Source organism: Psammomys obesus, unplaced genomic scaffold (assembly GCF_907164565.1).
Source record: "Psammomys obesus unplaced genomic scaffold, mPsaObe1.curated_primary_1811, whole genome shotgun sequence".
NCBI classification, from domain to species: Eukaryota; Metazoa; Chordata; class Mammalia; order Rodentia; family Muridae; genus Psammomys; species Psammomys obesus.
The window spans coordinates 437,557-457,061 of NW_026596152.1; the positions used below are offsets into that span (position 1 = coordinate 437,557).

The 19,505-nt window shown below is 54.5% G+C and overlaps 1 protein-coding gene across 6 annotated transcripts in view; it reads right to left on the reverse strand.

Moving 5' to 3' along the window:
- Positions 1–12,553, reverse strand: part of Mink1 (misshapen like kinase 1) — a 36,007-nt gene extending 23,454 nt beyond the window's left edge. For all 6 annotated transcript variants that reach the window (XM_055594037.1, XM_055594040.1, XM_055594039.1 and 3 more), the window contains exon 1: positions 12,538–12,553. The gene's annotated coding sequence lies outside the window, so the exon portion shown is untranslated. The remainder of the gene's footprint in view (positions 1–12,537) is intronic.
- Positions 12,554–19,505: the final 6,952 nt, after the last annotated feature.

Consider the following 19,505-nt stretch of genomic DNA (forward strand, 5'->3'; position numbering starts at 1 on the left):
TCATGTCCGCTCCTGTAGTGACCCCAGTAAAACCTCCGGTCCACAAAGCTGCTCTGGTGCTGTCTGTACTCGGGTCTGTCGTGTGCTACCACCTGGGGTGACTTTAACGTCTCATCACAGAACCTAAGGTGTGTAACCTGCTTGAGGCTGGAAGCCGTTAGGCAGTGGAGGCCAGACTGAAGATCTGCAGGCCTGTGGCTGCTTCCTGTGACCCACCTGAGGGAGTGCTCACACCAACAGCACACTGCCATTCTACCTCACACATAGCTCTAACCCTCCCAGCAGAACAAAAGCCATCCAAGGACAGGACGAAGTGCCACTCCAGTGTCGCACTCGGAGCAGGGACCGGGCAACTTGTGCCTGGATGAACTGGCGTGTCCTTCCTCAGCTGTGGCACACGCTTGAGGCTGTACAATGCGCTCATGCAGCCAGCCTCTGGCTGCCCCCTCTCACAGTCCTTCTCTGACTGAGCAGCCATCACCTCATCCCTTACATATGCAAAAAGGCCACACTCAGTCAAGTACAAGGTGGCACATGCCTTTAACCCCAGCATTAAGGAGGCAGAGGCAAATGGTTCTCTGAGTTCAAGGCCAGCCTGGTCCACAGTGAACCTCTACCCAAAAAATTGGGGGACAGCAAACCTTTATGTCTGAGTTGGGTATGGTGGCATAATCCTGCAATCCCAGCACTTGGGAGGCAAAGATAGGAAGACCATGAGTTCAAGCCCGTCACTGACTGCATGAATTCAAGGTCAGCCTTAGCTATGTGAGACCTTGTTAAACCAAACAAAAATCACGTCTACTTTTTCTTTCTTTTAGCTTTGGGGAGACTTTAAAGGCGACCTGAGAGCTAGTTACATTTGGTAAATCGTAAAGGACAAGACGGCCTGAGAAGCAAGTGCAGGCAAGAATGCAGGAGAGGAAGCTGGACCCTGTCTTTTTGCTTATCCAGGAGTCCTATAATTATAGAAATCCAGATCTGTAAGGGTCCATTACTAGATCCAGGGAAGCTGCTAGAACGGTAGAAAGATCTGGAACCACAAAATCTGAAGGAAGTCCTTAGGAAAGAAACACTAAAACAAGAGGAGGACTGCTCTGCTCTATGCTTAAAGCCTAGCAGGCCAGGCCTCTCTACTTCCTGCCCCCAGAGCTGTGCCAAGAGGTGACGGGTGGGGCCACTGGACAAGCCTTGGCCAGCCAGTTGTGAGGCTGGGGGGGGGACGGACCACACCTTTCCTGCAGCCCCACCTCACCGCCCACAGCCACCTCCCCCTGTGATGACCGACAGAGAGGAGAATTAAGGGAATGTGAGACAGAGGGACCAAGCGAGTGGAGAATCAGGGGTTACACAGGAAGAGAACGGGAACTTGTTCATCTTAGGTGGCACAAAAGTCCCTGGCCAGGCAGCTCACCCTGGAAGTCTCTGAACTGGGGCCACTTAGAGGCTTGAGCAGGCTCCTGCCTGGATGAAAACGGTGGGCCTGCTTTCCTCGGCCCTTCCTGTAATCCAGATGGCCCACACGGGGGAAAGGGGGGGGGGGGGGGCAGCAGAACCAATGGACAGCTTGGGAGAAGGAATTTTTGAACTCCCTTAAACTCCTCAGAGGGTCCTTCCAAGCCGCCTCAAACAACTGAACATCAAGCAGTGGGTACTGCCCAACTTTGACAGCCGTCCCTCAGTTCACTCCCAAGCAGGTCACAACTGAAGGCCCTTACACGCAGGATGGCGGCAGCTGCCACCAGGGGAAGGCCTAACAACGTCTCCCAACTCAAGGTGCGCCAGGACAGACACCTTTCCCAGTCTGGGCAGAAATCTGGAGGGAGAGGCAAGTTTTCCTGCAGGGCAGGGATGATCTCTGACATCCTTTAGGATGTGCAAGAGGAAAGGAGTGTGAGAAAGTCAGTGAGAGTGAGCACATGTGTAAGAGAGAGACTGCGAGGGGTGGGGGGGAAGGCGGGAGGGGGGCTAGGAGATACAGGAACGCCTCATGAGAGACCCCGTCTTTATGCCTGAGAGAACAGACACCAGAACAGACGCTGCTCCAATGGGAGCGGAACCAGACACTGCCTTCTCAACAGGTGCGCTGTGCACTGAGCCGCAACCCAACCAGCTGAGCACTGCGACCCTGTTCCTAACCCAGACGGCTCCAGTGGAAAGCAGGCCCCGGGCCGCAGCACCAGGCCACCCCACCAGGCCCTGAGCCACAGCACCAGGCCACAGCACATCCCTGGGGAAAGAAGTGGATGGGGAGAAGGGCTTCCGAGAGGGCCTCTCCTGAAGGAGGGGGAGACAGCTAACACCCCATCAGGTCCCATCACTTAAAGAAACTAGGCTCCCACAGAGCCTTCCAACACCCAGCTTCCCAGATTTCCTCACTGTCAAAAGTGGGCTCTCAGCTGTGCTGGCCTCCCGCGCACTGGGGAGCCCGAGCAGCTCTCTGGACTCTGCTGCACACTGAAGTGTAGGCTCTGCGAAGCCACGTCCTGAAGTTTTTGTATTAAACAGTCATCAAGTACACTCCAGGTGTAGAGGGAGGGACGGAAAACAAGATGGGTATTTACACAGGGGAGGATGGTCTAGCAACCTCCTCTGTAAGCCAGGAGGTCTAAATTCTCTGTCTGTCTCTGTCTCTCTCTCTCTCACACACACTCTTGTAGATACATGCAGAGACAGAAACAGGTTAGAACAGGATATTCCATGAATACAAATGCCATTCTCATCAGAAACCAGTCAGAGCAGAGGGGTGTCCTTGCCTGCTGCAAGGAAGTGGGGGTTCTGTTTTGTGGTCCCCCTGCCTAGCTCCCCAGTCTTTGCAGACTCAGAAGGGCCCCAGCCCGGCTTCCTGAGTCAATCTAGAGGTCTCCAGAGATGGCCTGACCCTTGAGATGTACACGAGGAAGGCTTGTGCTATAGCACTAAGCATACAGTCAGGCTCAGGAGAGGGAATGAGAGCAAAGAAGCCGAAACCCAAGCAGCCTGGTGGGGTTCTAAGATGGCCGCAGGCAAGGCAAGGACAGATGGTCCCTGTCTGAGCTGGGGAAGTGGAGAAAGGGACAAGGAAAAAATAAATACCATCAGTCAGAAATTTAAAAATAAACTGAAAAACCCGAAAGATAAACAGCTTGCTCCTGAGTTCCGCCTGCCACAGAGCTTTCTAAGGGAAAACAGAGCTGCAGTGGGCCAGGGAGGCAGGCAGCCTTCTGGCCTCAGGTCTGGGAGACTGCACAGTCTGCAGCTCTTCGGGCAGCTGCGGCAGAATCTCGCCTTTCTCCTCTAGCCTTCCTTCCCGAGTGCCCCGAGTTAAGTAAAGGACTTCATTTTAAAGGGAACAGGCTCTCCACACTGTCCACGGCGAGCACAACTGTCCGGCGGGCGTCGCACGGCTGCTGCCTTCTCCATGCTGCCCAGCACTCTGCAATCACTGAAGTGATTTCAGCCCGCCTCTGTGCCTCAGACCTGCAGAGCGCTGGGCAGAAGACAGAACCAAAGCTCTGACAGTGAAATGTCTGTCTGGCACAGCCGTCCTCAACCTTCCCGATGCTGAGACCGTTTAACGCAGTTCCACACACCCACGTGTAACAAACGAAAAAGTGGACGGAAGGCCCACGCCTTCCTGAGCGTCTCTCAGCTCTGCCGCACCACAGCCTGCTTTACCGTGTTCTCCATTTTCAGTTAAGCAGCCCCTCTGCGGGGCCTGACGGCTCATGCCCACCTCTCCAGACTTCAGTTCAACCTGGCCAACTTACAGAAAGTGCCCTGTTTCCAAAGTCCTCTACAATCACCCTTTCAGGGTACCAATCATGTTTACATGGAAATTCCCTGCCTGTCTATTCTGTTAGACCAAGTTGTTAAAGGTCAAGAACGAATTTTCTGTCACACGAGCCCCTGTGCCCAGCCTATGGATTAGCACCCTGTGGTTACAGGCTTGGTGTATTACCAGGAAGGAGAGACCTTTCCTATACTGGCAGAGCACAGGAAGCAGGAAGGGATGAGGCGCAAGCTTCCTGGTGGGCCTGTTAGCCCAGCTACTCAAGAGGCCGGGACAGGAAGAGCACACGCTCAAGCCCTACTGGGCAACGTCTGACCCTGTCTCAGACAAGAAGTAAAGGGAGGGCTGGGGTGCAGCTCAGAGGAAGCGCTTGCCTCATGGAGGGGCAGCAGGAAAAAGGTGAGGCCAGACCCCAGACCCCTCTCCCCTCGGACAGCAGCCTACTGGATGGTCATAGAGAGGGTGCTGAAGGACGAGCCTTTGTAGCTGGTGCAGAAAGGAAGTCAGGAACTCAACATGCAGCAATGAGCAGCCATTAGTTAAGGGTCTGATGGGGTCAAGGACTAAGAGTCGGGGTACCAGCTCTCATCCTTTACGCACATCAGGTGACCTCTTGCAGCTCTTCCCATCGCACAGATGTGAAGGCATCTCCACATCCACAGCACGCCACCCATTTGCATAAACCACTCTGAAAAAGCAAAGACTCGACCCCCACAGGCAGGAACTGTGGCAAGTGGTGGTTTTCTAGGACAGCTGATGTTTCTAGTATTTAGAGTGAAGAGGAGCAGCTTAGGAGAAAGAAAGAGATGAGCTAAAAAGAGGTGGGTGAGAGAGGAGCTGGCGGGCTGTGTGCCCAGTATGAAGGTGCAGGCCTGGAAGCAGGAGGAGGGAGGCAGGAGACACCAGGCCCAGTCACTGTGGCAGATACAGACTAACGGAGGAGGCCCGCACCAGTAATCAGGGGCTGGGTAAGAACACGGTTTCTCCCTGCTGATTTTCAGTCACAGCAAACAAATCACCTTTCCTCCTACTGTCCCATCAGTGTTCACAGAGCCAGGGAAGAGACCTGGGCCCCACCTTGGCTCTGTATTGCTTCTAACTATGCAAGGAGTCCAACAGGATGCCACAGAGGTCAGAAAAAAAAAAAAAAGTTAAAGAAATGAGCAGCTACAGGGCTACCAGGTTCCAGAGGACCCGGGTTCAAATCCCAGCGCCCACATGGCAGCTCACAACTGTCTGTAACTGCAAGATCTGACACCCTCACACACATTCATGCAGGCACACACCAATGCACATACAATAAAGGTAAATACATTTAAAAAATAAAGAAAAGGAACGGGCAGCTGGGTCTGGTGGCACACGCCTGTTAGCCCAGCTACTCAGGAGGCCGGGGCAGGAAAAGCACACGCTCAAGGCCTTCTGGGCAACGTCTGACCCTGTCTCAGACAAGAAGTAAAGGGAGGGCTGGGGTGCAGCTCAGAGGAAGCGCTTGCCTCATGGAGAGGCCCATGCTCAGTCCTTAGCACCACTGGAGACAGAAAGCTGAGGCCAGATGACAGGGGGAAAAGGCAACCTCCCTCCCTCAAACAGGAAGATCCCAAAGTACTCGGAGGCCCACAGAGAGAAGTGAGCGGGGGCAGGTTGAGCCAGGAAGGAGAGCAGGTGGAGGGCAGGCCAGCAGGGTGTGGGACAGACTGACTCACAGACTTAGGAAGGACGCCAGGGCTGGTCTCTACAGGCTGGAGGCCAGTTACCCCGGCCTCCACCAAGACCTTCAGCTGAAGGGACACAGGGAAGGGGGCCCCTGGCACAGCCACCTCGCTTCTCACCAGGCCTGTCTCTCCTCCCTGCCCGGGAAACGTCCTCTGACTCCTTTCACACAATTCTAGAAGATAGTTCATGGAGTCACTCAGTACACATCAAAGAGTGGATAGAGTGCCCGCCGTGAAAGCCTGATAACCAAACTCATTCCCTGAAACACACGTAAAGGTGGAAGGAGAAAACTGACTATAAAGTTGTCCTCAGACCCCCACATGTGCCATGGCGCGCACTGGTGCAGAAAGGAAGTCAGGAACTGAGATTACAGTGCACACCTGTAATCTCAGCACTCAAGACGTGGAGGAGGGAGGATCCCAAGTTCAAGGCCACCTGACGCACAGCAGTGCGGCGCTGGCCTGCTCCTAGGTGGCCACCGCAGAGCAGAGCTGGCTCTGCAGTTGAAGTGCTTGCTGTGGGCTGGCTGGTGGCATGCAGCCTGTGATGCCAGCACTCAGGAAGCACAGGCAGGCGGATCTCTGTGAGTTCAAGGCCAGCGTGGTCTACAAAGTCCATGACAGCCACAGCTACACAGAGAAACCCCATCTTGCTTGCTGCTCTGGAAGAGGATCTGCTTTCAGTTCCCAGCACCCACAGTCTTCAGTGCACACTCATCTGGGCCTACAGCTCCAGCGGTCTCCGTGCCCTTTTTGGACCCCTCAGGCAGCTGTTAGGTACGGGGTGCACATACATACACACAGGCAGACACGCACATACGTCAAATAATTCTCTTTCAAATGAAGTAGCTGGACACAGAGGTGGCAGAGACTAGAATGTGGCGGACAAAATCCAGAACAGAACGAGTCCTCCCCTCAGGGAGCTACAGTCTACTGGGAAAAGCACCTGCCAATGGCAGATACAGTCCTAGCGCTCTAACTCCTAAAGAAAAAGGCCTGAGTACTATTGGAAAGACTAAAGGAAGACACAACACGGAAGCCAGGCCAGCTAAGGCTGACATTTAAGCTGAAGCCATAGGGACAGTAAGCAGGCCAAGGCTGCAGGGGAGGGAGGGACTCCAGGCAAGGGCCAAGCATCCTCCTGGTAGGCTGGAGCCTGCACCGCACACAGCCCGCCTGTTTATACAGATGCCCTGACTCCCACAGCCCAAGCCACCGCACCAGTCCCCTGCCAAGTGCTTCCACTGGGTGGGTCCACAGCTCTCCCCAAAGCTGGCAGGGCCAGAGAGACTGCCGGGGACTGCTGGGAAACCTGATTCAGGGGGCAGCCAAACAGGAGTTTCGTGTTTGCAGAAGATTTTCAAGTCATTCTTTCTCCCAGGGACACAGGAAGACTTTGAGGAGTTGCCGGGGAGCCCCAGAATTCCAGACTCACACCTGGGCTGTGACTCATCACAGCCATCAGGAATCAGTTGCCGGGCTGATTTCCTCCTCCTTGAACAAAACACTAAGTTGGTAAGAGTGTTCACTGAAGCACGAGGGTCCCCCTTCCAAAGGGGCTTCATGACTACCCCCTGTGAGCCCCAGCCTAAGCGCTTTCACTAACGCTCTCAATAGCCCTAGTCTCAGGGGTTTCTCATCCTCGTTCTACACAGGACACCACTTAGGTGTGGAGTGCTGAGCGGCAGGGTGACTCCAAGCCTGCTGCGGGGCCTGTGTGGAAAAGCGCCGCACCCACTCCAGCCCCACCCCAGTCCTCAAAGCCCTCGTGAAAACTGTCTTCCAAATGTTGGTCCTCACTATCCTTTTCCCTTAGCGCCAACAGATGTGGGCCAGGACAGTGCTCTGGGCGTCAGTGTCCCACATGTCGCCTCCTTTCACCTCGCCTCACGCCTGCACGCCAACCATGCCCACCCAGCCAGCCCCACGAAAGCCTCTCCAAGAGCGCACCACCTTTCTATGTTCCCTTCCGCTTGCTTAAACACAGGGCTTCTCCTCCTCCAGAGACCACGCCTCTCCGTCCCGGCTGACGTGTGTGTCTAGAGCAGTGGTACAGCCAGGTGAGGTGCACGCCTTCAATCCCAGCACTTGGGAAGCAGTGGCAGGCGGAGCTCTGAGCACGAGGCCAGGCAAGGCCACACAGTGAGACCCTATCAAGAACACACTGAAGAGGAACAAACAAAACACCAGACAACAGGAGTTAGGGAAGGCAGGAAGGACTTCTGAGCAAGAAAAACCAAGACACAGGGCCCCACCTAAGTGCCGTGAGTCAGCCTGGGCAGGGCCTGGCTCTGCACAGGTGAGTCTGACTGAGTCTGACTGGAAGCCACTGGGTTCCCACCCCATCATTTTGCAGGTAAGGAAACCAAGTCCAGGGGAGACTGAGGCTAGAGTTGGGGGGGGAGAGCCATACCCACCCCATGGATCCTGTTGTTCAGAGGCAGCTACAGAAGATGCACAGGCCTCCAACCGGGAATTCTCTAGACACCAGTTTTACTCAAGGAGGTTGCCTTTCAGGGGCCAGCCACTGTGCATCAGAGCCAGCAGGAAGGGCTGTGCTGAGATGGCTGACTCTAAGCAGGGGACCCGAGCAGTAGCAATGTGCTCCTTGTTAACCTGCTGAATGGACTGAGGACCCAGGAGGACCAGCCCCCATGAACACGCCAGACACGTCAGGGACTGGGCAACCCGTCACTAGGAACTCAGCCATCAGGGTCAGCCCCAGCTCTAGTCTGGCCCTTGGCCTTCTGCTGCCTCCTGTAAGAAGGTCCAGTGGTCCTGCTTTAGACATTCGCAGGAAAGGCCCTTTTTGCCTTTACGAGGGATGGTGATGGCTACAGCAAATCAGACTATGGGATAACACCCAACAAGACAGGTTCCAAGAAAAGCAACACATTTCTTCATTCAGACTTTGAATAGTAGGGTTGGGTAACCTCCATCCAGGAAAAGCCACCAGCCTCAGTTCGTACCAGGCTGAGTACACACAGCTGCCCCCAAGAACAGAGAAATCTACAGCTTTCCCTCCAACTCAGTCTTGAGAAATGGGAAGGCCTGGAACAGCAGGCTCCTGAGCTGTCATCTAGGCCACAGTCCTACTCACCTGCACTCCTGAGTTACTACCCCAAAGTATGACCGAGAGGCCTCCCAGGCATCACCTAAGCAGCTGCTTCCATCCTCAATAGCTCACCTGACTGGTCAAGCTTTGGGTCTGTCCACTGGTGTGAGCACCCACCAGTGTGACACCTTAAGGAGGCAGGCCTGACCTCACTCTCAACTGTTTCAATAGCACATGCACCCCTTATTCACAAATGCAGAGCCGTTACATTTTATCTTCACCATCTAAATGGTCTTTCCAACCTCCTCTAATTCAGCCGTTCTCAGCATGAAGGTCATGACCCCTTTGGGGGTGACTGAGCCTTAGGGGTCACCTAGGATCATCAGAAAACGCAGACATTTACATTACCATTCAGAACAATAGCAAAACTGCAGTTATGAAGTAGCAGTCAAGTGATTTTATGGCTGGGGTCACCACGACATGAGGAACTTACTGAAGGGTGGCAGCACTGGGAAGGTGGAGACCACGGCTCTAACACGTCCCCCTCCGAGCACTGGGTAAAAGGCTGGTTACACACAAGAAGAAGAGGGCCAGGAATCCAGCCAGCTGCGTGGAGCTGAAGGAGGAAACCACGTCTCTCCTTACTGGCCATCCTCCTATGCCACCAAGATGCCCTCTCCTCTGAAAACCCTTCCAGGGACCAGCCACTGGGCATCAGAGCTAGCAGGAAGGGCTGTGCTGAGATGGCTGACTCTGAGCCAGAGCACCTCGACCAGCTCAACACATACTCAGCAGCTGCCATGTCCAGCCTCTGCCTGGCTCTGCACAGAGGAGGGGAAGGCCGGGCACCCAGTGTCTGATGGACACAGCCTCACCTGGGAAGCACTCTGGAAGACAGCGATGGAACTGACTTAGTGACACAAAACCGAACATTCAAAACTAAAAATAGCTAAATGAGCCAGGAGGTGGTGGCGCACACCTTTAATCCCAGCACTCAGAAGGCAGAGGCAGGTGGATGGATCTTTGAGTTGGAGGTCAGCCTCATCCACAGAGTGAGTTCCAAGACAGCCAGGACTACACACAAACAACCTATCTGGAGAAACCTCCCCCCCACCAAAAATAAAAATAATAAAGTCTGATGGTATATATTTTTTGAAAGTTTTTTAGATTGTTTGTTTTTAGGAGCTGAGATGGCCCAGTGGTTAAGAATACTTGCTGCTTTGGCAGAGGTCCCAGAGTCAGCCTGGTACCCATATGGTACCTCACAACCACCTGTAACTCCAGTTTCAAGAATTCCCATGCCTTCAAGCTTTCGTGGGCACCAGGCATACATACATGCAGGACACACCATGCACACAATCATGGTGTCTCACGTATGTAAAATAAAAATAAACTTAAAAAAAAAAAAAAAAAGACACAGAGCTGGAACCATCCACTTTTTGGAGGGCAGAAACCATTTTCATACCAGCTGTCTCTAATCCATTAAATGAGCCATGTTCTAAAAGTCACCAAGGACTTCACAAGTCCTGGGCAAACTTAACAAAGCCCATTTGCCACAGGTCACAGAAATTTTACACATTTGTAATTGAAACAAGCAGCAAACAGTGTAAGGTGCTGCCAGACACTGCCCTCCTGCCCTCCCCTCAACGCCCACCCCATCCTCCCGCCTCTGAGCACAGGGATTTAACAGAGGCTTTGGTCCGGCAGGGAGACAGACAAGTCCCCGTCCAGCTGCGCACTGACTCTCCCGTCTCAGCTCTCAGGCGGGTCACCAAACTTCCAAGTGGCTTCTCTTGTTGAAAACGTGGCTCGGGACCCCCTCGAAGGGCTACTGTGAGGGAAACTGAGATCACCCCAGGACAGAGCTCTTGCACACTGAGTTCTTGCTCCCAATCGCCTCTCTGAAATGTGCACATTAAATACACACGATTTGTGTCAAAGCACTCTTTGTTCCAAATTGAAGAGAGGCAGAAAAAAGAAGGGCTTATGGGAGGAGTCAGGGCCAGAACACCAGGCTCTGGTCTATTCTGTGCCCCCCTAACAGAGTCCTGTGTCTCCTACGAGCATCCCGTGTCCTGCAGCAGTGTCCCGTGTCCCCTAACAGTCCTCAGTGCCCTGTGTCCCACAGCAGCGCCCTGTGTCTGTACTGCCCACTGCCTCCTCACAGTGGGGACACAGCCATGTCCTCTGAACCTCACTACCCGAGGCAAGCGCCTGTCAAGTGTGCTGCACAGCTCTATCCTGTGTCCACACCACCACACACACACCTACTCCTGTGCCCCTACATACAATGCACACACACAGACACAATGCACACACACAGACACACACATACAATGCACACACAATGCACACACATGCAATGCACACCCACTCCTGTTCTCGGGGTGCCTTTCAATGGTTTTCTCAGGCTCCTCTCTGAGTCACTTAGAGTGTGGAGGATCCTGTGGGGCTCCTCCGCCCCCCTACTCCTGTCTTGGAGACTGGGTGCACAGTGAAGACGCATGAGAGTGGCCCTCATGGTCTGGCACAGAGTCCACGCATCTGACCTCCAGGGTGGCACAGAGTCTGCCCTTATAGCCTTCAGGGGCGCCTGGCAGACAGAGGTACACAGGAGACAGAAGAAGCCTAACTCGTTCCTCCTGGGCCTCTCCGCACCCACAGCAAATTCACAAAGGTTCTAGAAACAACCACAAGGGGAAGAACAACTCTTCCAGGCAATGTCTGCGCGACTGTAGACGCCAGCATCCCTGACCCCACACCAAGTGACACTTATACCAAACACACCCAGAGGGCAGTGCCACTTGGCTGCGAATCCCTGAGCACTAACTTGTACTGCTGAGCATCCCACGGGCCAACCGTATTCTAGCCACCCTTCACGGCTCAGGAACCAAACCCAGCAGACAAGAACAAGCCAGCAGCCCTGTCTCCACCGAGTGAACAACTGAGCCGAAGCTAGTGCTCGGCACCTTTCAGGCAGTTATAGACCAGCAGGGCCAGGATCCCCATGCACAGAGAAGTGGAAGGAAAACGACTACAACAAATATTTGATATACTGTAATGTGTAGTCAAATTAAGCCATATGGTCTATGAGAAGCAGATAAGATCTTCAGCTGAGGGCTGGCCCGGTGACAAAGACTTGGAAGAAACCAAGTTGCGGTAGGTCTCGAGGAAGGTGGAATCTCCTTCACTCAGCCCTTCTGCGCCCCGTCTGGCCTGTAAGAGCTGCTTTCCATGGAAGCTCCTTGTGGGCCCAGGGGCAATTTACAGCCTACCTCCTCAGACCCCATGCTAAAAGGGGGCCTAGTAGAAAGGGTGTGAGACAATCTCCATGCCCCACAGGAGAGGCAAAGGCACCAGGGCGGAGCCAGGGCTGAACCCCAGCCGGAAGGAGTGTTCAGCTCGGCCTGCAGCTCCTGCTGGGGACAGAGCTGCTGCGCCTTAACTACCTCCTCTGAGCAACGCCTCCCCTCAGCAGCCATCCTCATTCTTCTTCCTCGCTCCCCCCAGAGGCTGGGCCAAACTCCACACAGCCCAGCCCATCCTCACACCCACCCACCTGGCATTCAAGCCGCTTTGGGAGTCAAGGCCTGTGGATTCCCCAACCCACTTCCCTTCCAGGCATTCAGGCCTCCCTAACGCCCCTGTAACGCCCCACTCATCCCTACTTGCACACAGCGTACACGAGAGAGTCCTCTATTTTCACAGTCTCACTAGAGCCCGCTTCCCACAGCCGGGACTGCTAAGTCAAGGCCGGCCTGACTGCCCTCACCTAGGCTCCACCTGACTCCCAGCACAGCCGCTCAGAGACAAGGACGGCCACCCCCCACTCGAGAACCCTCCGGTTAACACACGTGAGGGCTGCAGTCTTGTGCCCTTCCCACACGCAACCCTGTTTCCATAAAACGCTTTTTCCTCCCACAGAAAGCTTCAGAATTAGTTCTGGGCCAGAGTGTAGCTGGCAGCTCTCAGGCCCTCAGTCCCGGCTCACACTCACTGACCAAGGACACAGTCCATGTTTAGCCACCGACTAAGTCTGCCCGCCTGCTGCTTCACTTCTGCTGCCTTTTCCTTCTCTCAAAGCAACGCCAGCTGGGCTCGGGCCTCTCAATCAACCAACCAACCAACCACTTTTGTCTTGGAAAGACAAGCCAGCTGTGTGACTCACACCTGTAATCCCAGCACTCAGTGGCTTAAGGTGGGAAGGCTAGGGAGCCTGGGTTACACACTGAGTTCTAGGACAGCCAGAACACAAAGTGGTACTGACAAATTCTGTGACTCAAAACAACTCAAATCAGAAAAAAAAAAAATGCGAAAGTTGGCAGAGTAGCACAAACCTATCCTAGCCCCTGGGAGGGAGAGGCAGGAAAATTCAAGTTTGAGATCAGCCTGGGCTCTACTGAAGTTCCAAGGCTAGCCTAAATTAAATAACCAGACTCTCGACTCAAACAAAAATAAAACAAACACTAGGTTTTGTGGGGGAGGAGAGCTGAGGTAGGGTCTCATCAGCCCAGGCTGGCCTTGAACTCCTGATCTCCTTTAGCGTCCCAGATGCTGAGATTCTAGGTTTTTTCCATCATATTGATATTGCAGCTCTCTTTTTACTTAAAAGAAAAAAAATAACAATTCTTGGGTCGGCAGTGGTGGTGAACACCTTTAATCCCAGCACTCAGGAGGCAGACGCAGGCAGGGCTACACAGAGAAATCTTATCTCAAAAAGCCATAAATAAGTAAATAAATAAATTCACATCTATTTATTATGTACACGTTTGCACAAGTGGAAGTGAGAACAGGCTGAGGAAGTTGGTCCTCTACCCCCACCACATGGGTCTAGGAGACTGACCCTGAGCCACCAGGTTCGGCCGTAAGTACCTTTACCTGCTAAGCCATTTCATTTCACCAGACATCTTCTGTTTGTCTGTTTGGTCCCCGACCCTTCCCAGCCCCAGGCAAGGGGAAAGCTCTGCTGTTGCAGCACTTGCTCTGTAGACCAGGATGGCCCCAACTCACAGAGCCGCCCCTGCCCCCCGGGTGCTGGAGTAAATGTGTACGCCCCCACACCCTCTCGCTGCTTTTGCCTTGAGACAGCTAAGTTCCAGGCCGGCCTCCGAGCTGTACTCTGCCTCAGCCTGGACCGTCTTCGGACTAGCACAGCTAAGGTCACACACTCCTGTAGACTTTAAATCACCTCTAGATTACTTTCAGTACCTGACATAAACGCAAACGTTCTATCACAGCTGCCCTGCCATACTGCCCAGGGGCCGTGACAAGAAAACAAAACAGCTGTGCGGCCACCCTGCAGCCCCAGCACTTGGCAAGCTCAGCATAGAGTCAGCCTGGGCTAGGACACGGTGAGGCCGCACAACTCAACAGCACGGAAGCTGCTTAGGACCGGGAGGTGGCTTGGTGGGCAGCGTAAATACCAGGAGCAACAGAGGCGTAGCCTCGGGAGCCGGCAGACCAGCAAGCCTGACATATGCAGCAACGACAAGAGTCTGCTCAAACATGGTGGGGCGCAAGGACCCACGCCGTGGGACACGCTCACACTCACGTACAGGCAGAGTTTTTGGAAAAGTCCGCTCATGACATTGCTCACTTTCTGCTTTGTTCTTCAGCAGGGAGGGAATGGGAGGGCGGAGGGGAGCCTGAAGGATGAGCGGCATGAACTGGTCTCCAGCGGGAGCCCAGGGAGTGTGAGGCCCAAACCCGGATTTCAAGAGGACAGCGCCACAGAAAATGAGCATGAGTTCACGACACTCAGAATCAACACGGATGTCCAACTTTGAGAGCTCCGAGGTTCTGAGGAGACACCAGCACCCACAGGGCGGCTGCAACCCCAGTTCAAGGAATCCTCTGTCCTCTTCTGGCTACTGGCAGGCACCAAACACACATATGGGACACAAGACACACATGCAGGCAAAACACTCATACACAAAGAACAAAGACAAAAAGATGAGGAGGGCCGAGGAGGACCACTAGTGTCCAGGAGTCTGAGGCCAGCCTGGCAAAGGGGCAGTGCTTGTAGGGTCGGAGCTTGCTGCTCACGGGTCCTGGCAGAGTGCCGAGCACACCATCACGACTTCCCACCATCAGGTCTAGAGCCTGATGGCAACAGCACTTGGGCAAAGCCAGCAGCACCGGATGATGGGGCCTACAGGCTCTGGAGACAAGGTTCTGCCGGTAGCAGGCCTCTGGGGATGATCTCCAGCCAGACTCATGTGTGACCGTGTGGACAGGTTACTGCAGTCCTTGTTCACAAACCTACGCCAAACTGCGAGCTTGTCAACAGAAGCCGCACACTTCCTGCCATCTTTGCCCTCGGTGTTCTAAGCAGCCCAAACCGTGTGTCTTAGGCAAGGCCGAATCTGGATCTTAGAGAGCACTGTGAGTCTAGGGGTGAGGCTGAGACCAGACCAGACCGATGTCCTGCTGACCCACCTTCCTGTTAACGGAGTACAGGTCAGTTCCTGACACACTCGTGCACACACGAACACCCGGGGGCACATACATGTTGTGTAGGCCAGAGGCCGACATCAGGACCTTCTTCCGTTGATGGTTCTCCACTCAGATGCTCGGCTAACTGGCCAGTGAACTCCAGCAATCCACCTGCCTCATCGCAAGGCCCCGCAGTCATAGGCAGGGCCGCCCTACCCGGCCTCCCATGGGGGCCAAGGCCATCCCCCCTCCACCCGGAGCTCCCTTTCGGAGCTCCAGGGCTGGCCTAGCAGGTGACGGCACCTGATGTGCACGGAGGAGGTGAGCTCAGGTCAGGAGGAGCTCCGCGGGAACAGCTCTCTAGGAACAGCTTTCCACAGACCCCAGGGCTCAGGGACCGGCCAGCCGAGGGGGCAGGTGGAGGAAACGACAGCCAACGTCCCCAGCTTCCACAGGTACGTGCTTGCGTGCCCACAAGTGCGCACATGCATGCATGGACCTCCATTTCCCAAAGAGCTGGTTCTTCACGGGCCCCTAAGGCCCTGGCGGTCTGTCGCGTTCTACAACAGGGGGACGGCTGACCACCACCAGGTTCCAGCCGTGGTGTCTGCCACCGCCCTGTTATCACTTTGCCAAAGCAACGCTGGACATCAAGTACCACAGGCTTTCAAATTCCCCGCCTTCGGTCACTGTCTGGGGAAGCCACTGAGTGTCCCCACCGCACGCCAGTCCTCCCAGTCCTCTCCTGTGACATCTGTGGCCAACCTGTGCACAGCCAGAGTGTCAGCACACCGCAGCAGTCCACGCTGCTCGGCAGACGTACGCCTGCCGCCAGCTTCCCCAACAACGCTTGCACTACAGCAACACAGAGGAGGAGGAAGAATGACACCCTCAGAACACACCGTCACCTCAGAGACACAAAAGAACACAGAACTCCCAAGAAACCACCTGTGAGCACCAGCACCCAGCCCCACACCCTGGGAGCTGGGGCCACGTCAGCATGGCGGCCGGGCTCCACAGCCACAGTGCTGCAACCTGAAGTGGGCAGCTGCCGACAGAGAAGAGAAACTGACGAGATGGGCCAACCGAGAGCAGTTGTCAGAGGAAGGAGGTGGGCCTGGGCTGCGCCCTCCCACGCTCCGTCCTTGGTGAGAAGCCGATGCCAACGCCCCACCTCGGAAGACTTCTGGAACACAACAACCAGAGGCCAGCTGTTCCCTAGATAAACGACTTTAGAGTCGAAGCTTCAGAGCTCATGTGTCCCAGGCTGCCCTTCAACTTTTGCTTTGTTGTTTGAGGCCGGGTTCTTACCCTGTGCAGCCCTGGAACCATGTACAGGCTGGCCTGTAACGAAAAGAGAGGCCAGCTACCTCCGACAGGGTTAAAGGCGTGTGCTTCAACAACCAGCACGTTTGCTTATTTGTGTGTGTGTGTTTGTATGTGGGTATGCCGCTCTCTCTGTGTATACGTGTGTATGTCTGTATGTATGTGTGTATATGCTGGTGTGTGTGTATGTATGTGGGTATGTGTGTATGCCTCTGTGTGTGTGTGTGTGTGTGTGTGTGTGTGTGTGTGTGTGTGTAGGTACATACAGATATTTCAGCATCTGTGCGCTCCCTCCTTCCACCAGGCGGGTCCTGAGGGTCAAGGCGAGGCTGTTCCCAGGCTTTCCCCACTGATCCTGCCCTCTGACTAGGCCTGGCATTTTTCGGCGACTTTTTAAGCAGCCTTACACTAACAGCTTCCGGTTGTTCTTACAGCGCACACTGTATCTGAGCTCCACTACATAAAACTCTGCTCCAGGGCCTGAGAACACAGAGGAAATAAAAGTCAAAATTCTAGCTTGCAGTGCGCCTTTCTGTTCGAGGCCCTGAGGCTCCCAGGCCTCCATGCACACTGCACACACAATTACTACTGAGTTACACCCCAGCCTTACTTGACATCTTAGTCAAGAATGACAGAAATAAGCCTATGTGAACTAGTAACAAAAACCCTAAAAAAGCTGGGCAGTGATAGCACACACCTGTAATCCCAGCACTCAGGAGGCAGAGGCAGGCTGATCTCTGAGTTCAAGGCCAGCCCCCCAGGACAGCCAGGGCTACACAGAGAAACCCTGTCTCCAAAAAACAACAGAAGAATTTTACAAAAACATAAAGCAAGGAAGAGAGTGCTTACAGTCGCCCTGGGAGGCTTCTCTAACTTTAATATGATCACTCTATGCTGGGAACTGAGCTAAATACTTTGAAAAAGTTTTTTTAAATGAAGCATATACAAGCAGGTAGAACACCTGCTTGTATATGCTTCAGGGTGTCAGATCCCCTGGAACTGGAGTTACAGACAGTTGTGAGCTGCTATGTAGGTGCTGGGAATTGAACTCAGGCCCTTTGGAAGAGCAGCCAGTGCTCTTAACCGCTGAGCCATCATTTCTCCAGCCCCTTAGCTAAACACTCAATGTGTACATTTCACTACATTTCAGTAACTCTATGTTCAGGGCTCTTGCCATCCCCAGCACACAGGCAAGAAAATGGAGCCTAGAGAAATGAGACTACAGAGGCTGCAGGAAGGGAAGTGAGGATCCGGGACCTGTGTCCTACAGGAGGTGATAAAGCCAAGACTTCAATTCAGGAGAGCAACTCCCCACCCCCATGTGGCACAAGGCACTGAAGGACCAACAGTCCAAGACGTGGAGGTGGTCGCAGAGTAGAGTCCTTCTGGCCTCCTAAGGGATGAGTGCAATTCGCCCTCCTCTAGTGTCAGCTACTCCTCACCGCCAGGTGAGGACAAAGCCTGAAACAAGAGAAGAGGCATCTCAAGCTCGCTGTGGCTTCTCCACTCTACCCAGCCGCCAACGCCAGGCAATGCGCACTTGGCCAGTTCTGAAGGTACCATTCTTCTCCAGAAAACAGGAAGAGAACAAGGTGTGACTGAGCCACAAGCGGTTCTCAGAGCTGTGCTGGCAATCCAGAGAAGCCAGAAGCCTTCCCCAGCAGAGTGAGAAAGGCCAGGTCACCGGGCTCTCAGGATGAGTGAGCAAGGCTTATGTACTTCCAGAAGGAAAGTCCAGAGGGGAAATACCATGTCCAAGGTCAAACAGTAATTGCAGAATTGCTGGAACCCCCAGGTTGGGGCCCCGATAAAGTTACCAGAGAAGCAAAAGGAGGTAACTCAAAGGTCTGCACCTACCCACTGAGCACCAAGGTCACAGCCAGAGAACCTGCGGCCAGAGTTAATCAACAACTTCAACTGCAACTGGATCCAAATCCAAGCACATCAAGACACTTCACTCAGAACCTGGATTTCCATCGTACATCCCAACAGACTTGAGCAACCCAGTTTAAACACTAAGCTGACCTCCTAAAGCCTTCAGAGCCCTTCTCCATCAACACACACACACACACACACACACACACACACACACACACACAGATCCAATACTCAGTCTTGCTTTCCAGAAACTTATTTCCAGCAAGTCAGGTCTCCTAACCCAACGTTGCACCAAACAAATTATGACCTGAATGGCAAGGGAAAGAAGGAGAAGAAAAAAAAAAAAAAAACAACAAAACTGTGTCACCTAGAGAAACCCAATTAACAGCGTGACTTGGCTCGCTTCAATTCTCTCCCCTCTAGTCACACCCGGGGCACGTACGGGGTGGCTACCCTTTCCCTGGCTAATGTAAGAGCCCATGGACGCTGCCCGCAGGTGCCTTCTGAGACGCTAAGGGTGAGGTGGGAAATCCTGCTCCACACACACACACACACACACACACACACACACACACACACACACACGCTCAGGCCTCGGCCGGGTGGGAGGGCTCGCAGGTCGTAGGGCACGGAACCTAAGCCACGTGGGAGACAGTGTGGAGGGGTTCACCTTGACAACTCCACGCTGCCCGCTACAGAAAACCACACAAACGCGGCTGAGCTGAGCTGCCGGAAGGAGAGAGAGTAAGCGCCCCACGTGGGGCAATAAATGGGTTATCTGAAAGCATTCCTGACACAGTTGTTCGCTCTCCAGCGCCGCCTCCGCCCGCACGGACCGGGGCCAGCGCGCGCCGTGTGCGCACACCTCTGTGGACACCGTCTTCCGGCCCGAGGCTCCGAGAATCAGGGCTTCCCTTCCTCCCCCTGCACTTGCCCTCCCAGGCGCACACGGCCGCACTCAGGAGCGTGGTATTCGGGGACCCCGGGGCCGGAAACGCCTGCATCTCGGAAGCGGCACCCGAGACGCGAGAGAAGGGGCAGAGAAAGTGAACGTGGGAGGTAGGTGTGCGGGGGGAGCGGGGAGGAGTGCGGGGAGGTGTGCGGGGCCCGGGAGGAGGTGCGAGGCCGCCCAACTTGCAAGTCAGGGGCAGGCGAGGAGGAGGACCCGGGGTGAGGGGGAGGCAGGGGCACCGTCAAGATGCCGGGAGCCGGGGCGCGGGTGCCGCAGAGCCGGGGTCAGGGACAGCCGAGGTGACCCTCCAGCGCCCCGGAGGGAGGGTGGATCCGGGCGGTAAGGCGGGGTGGCAGGCGAGCGTGGGGGAGGGCAGCG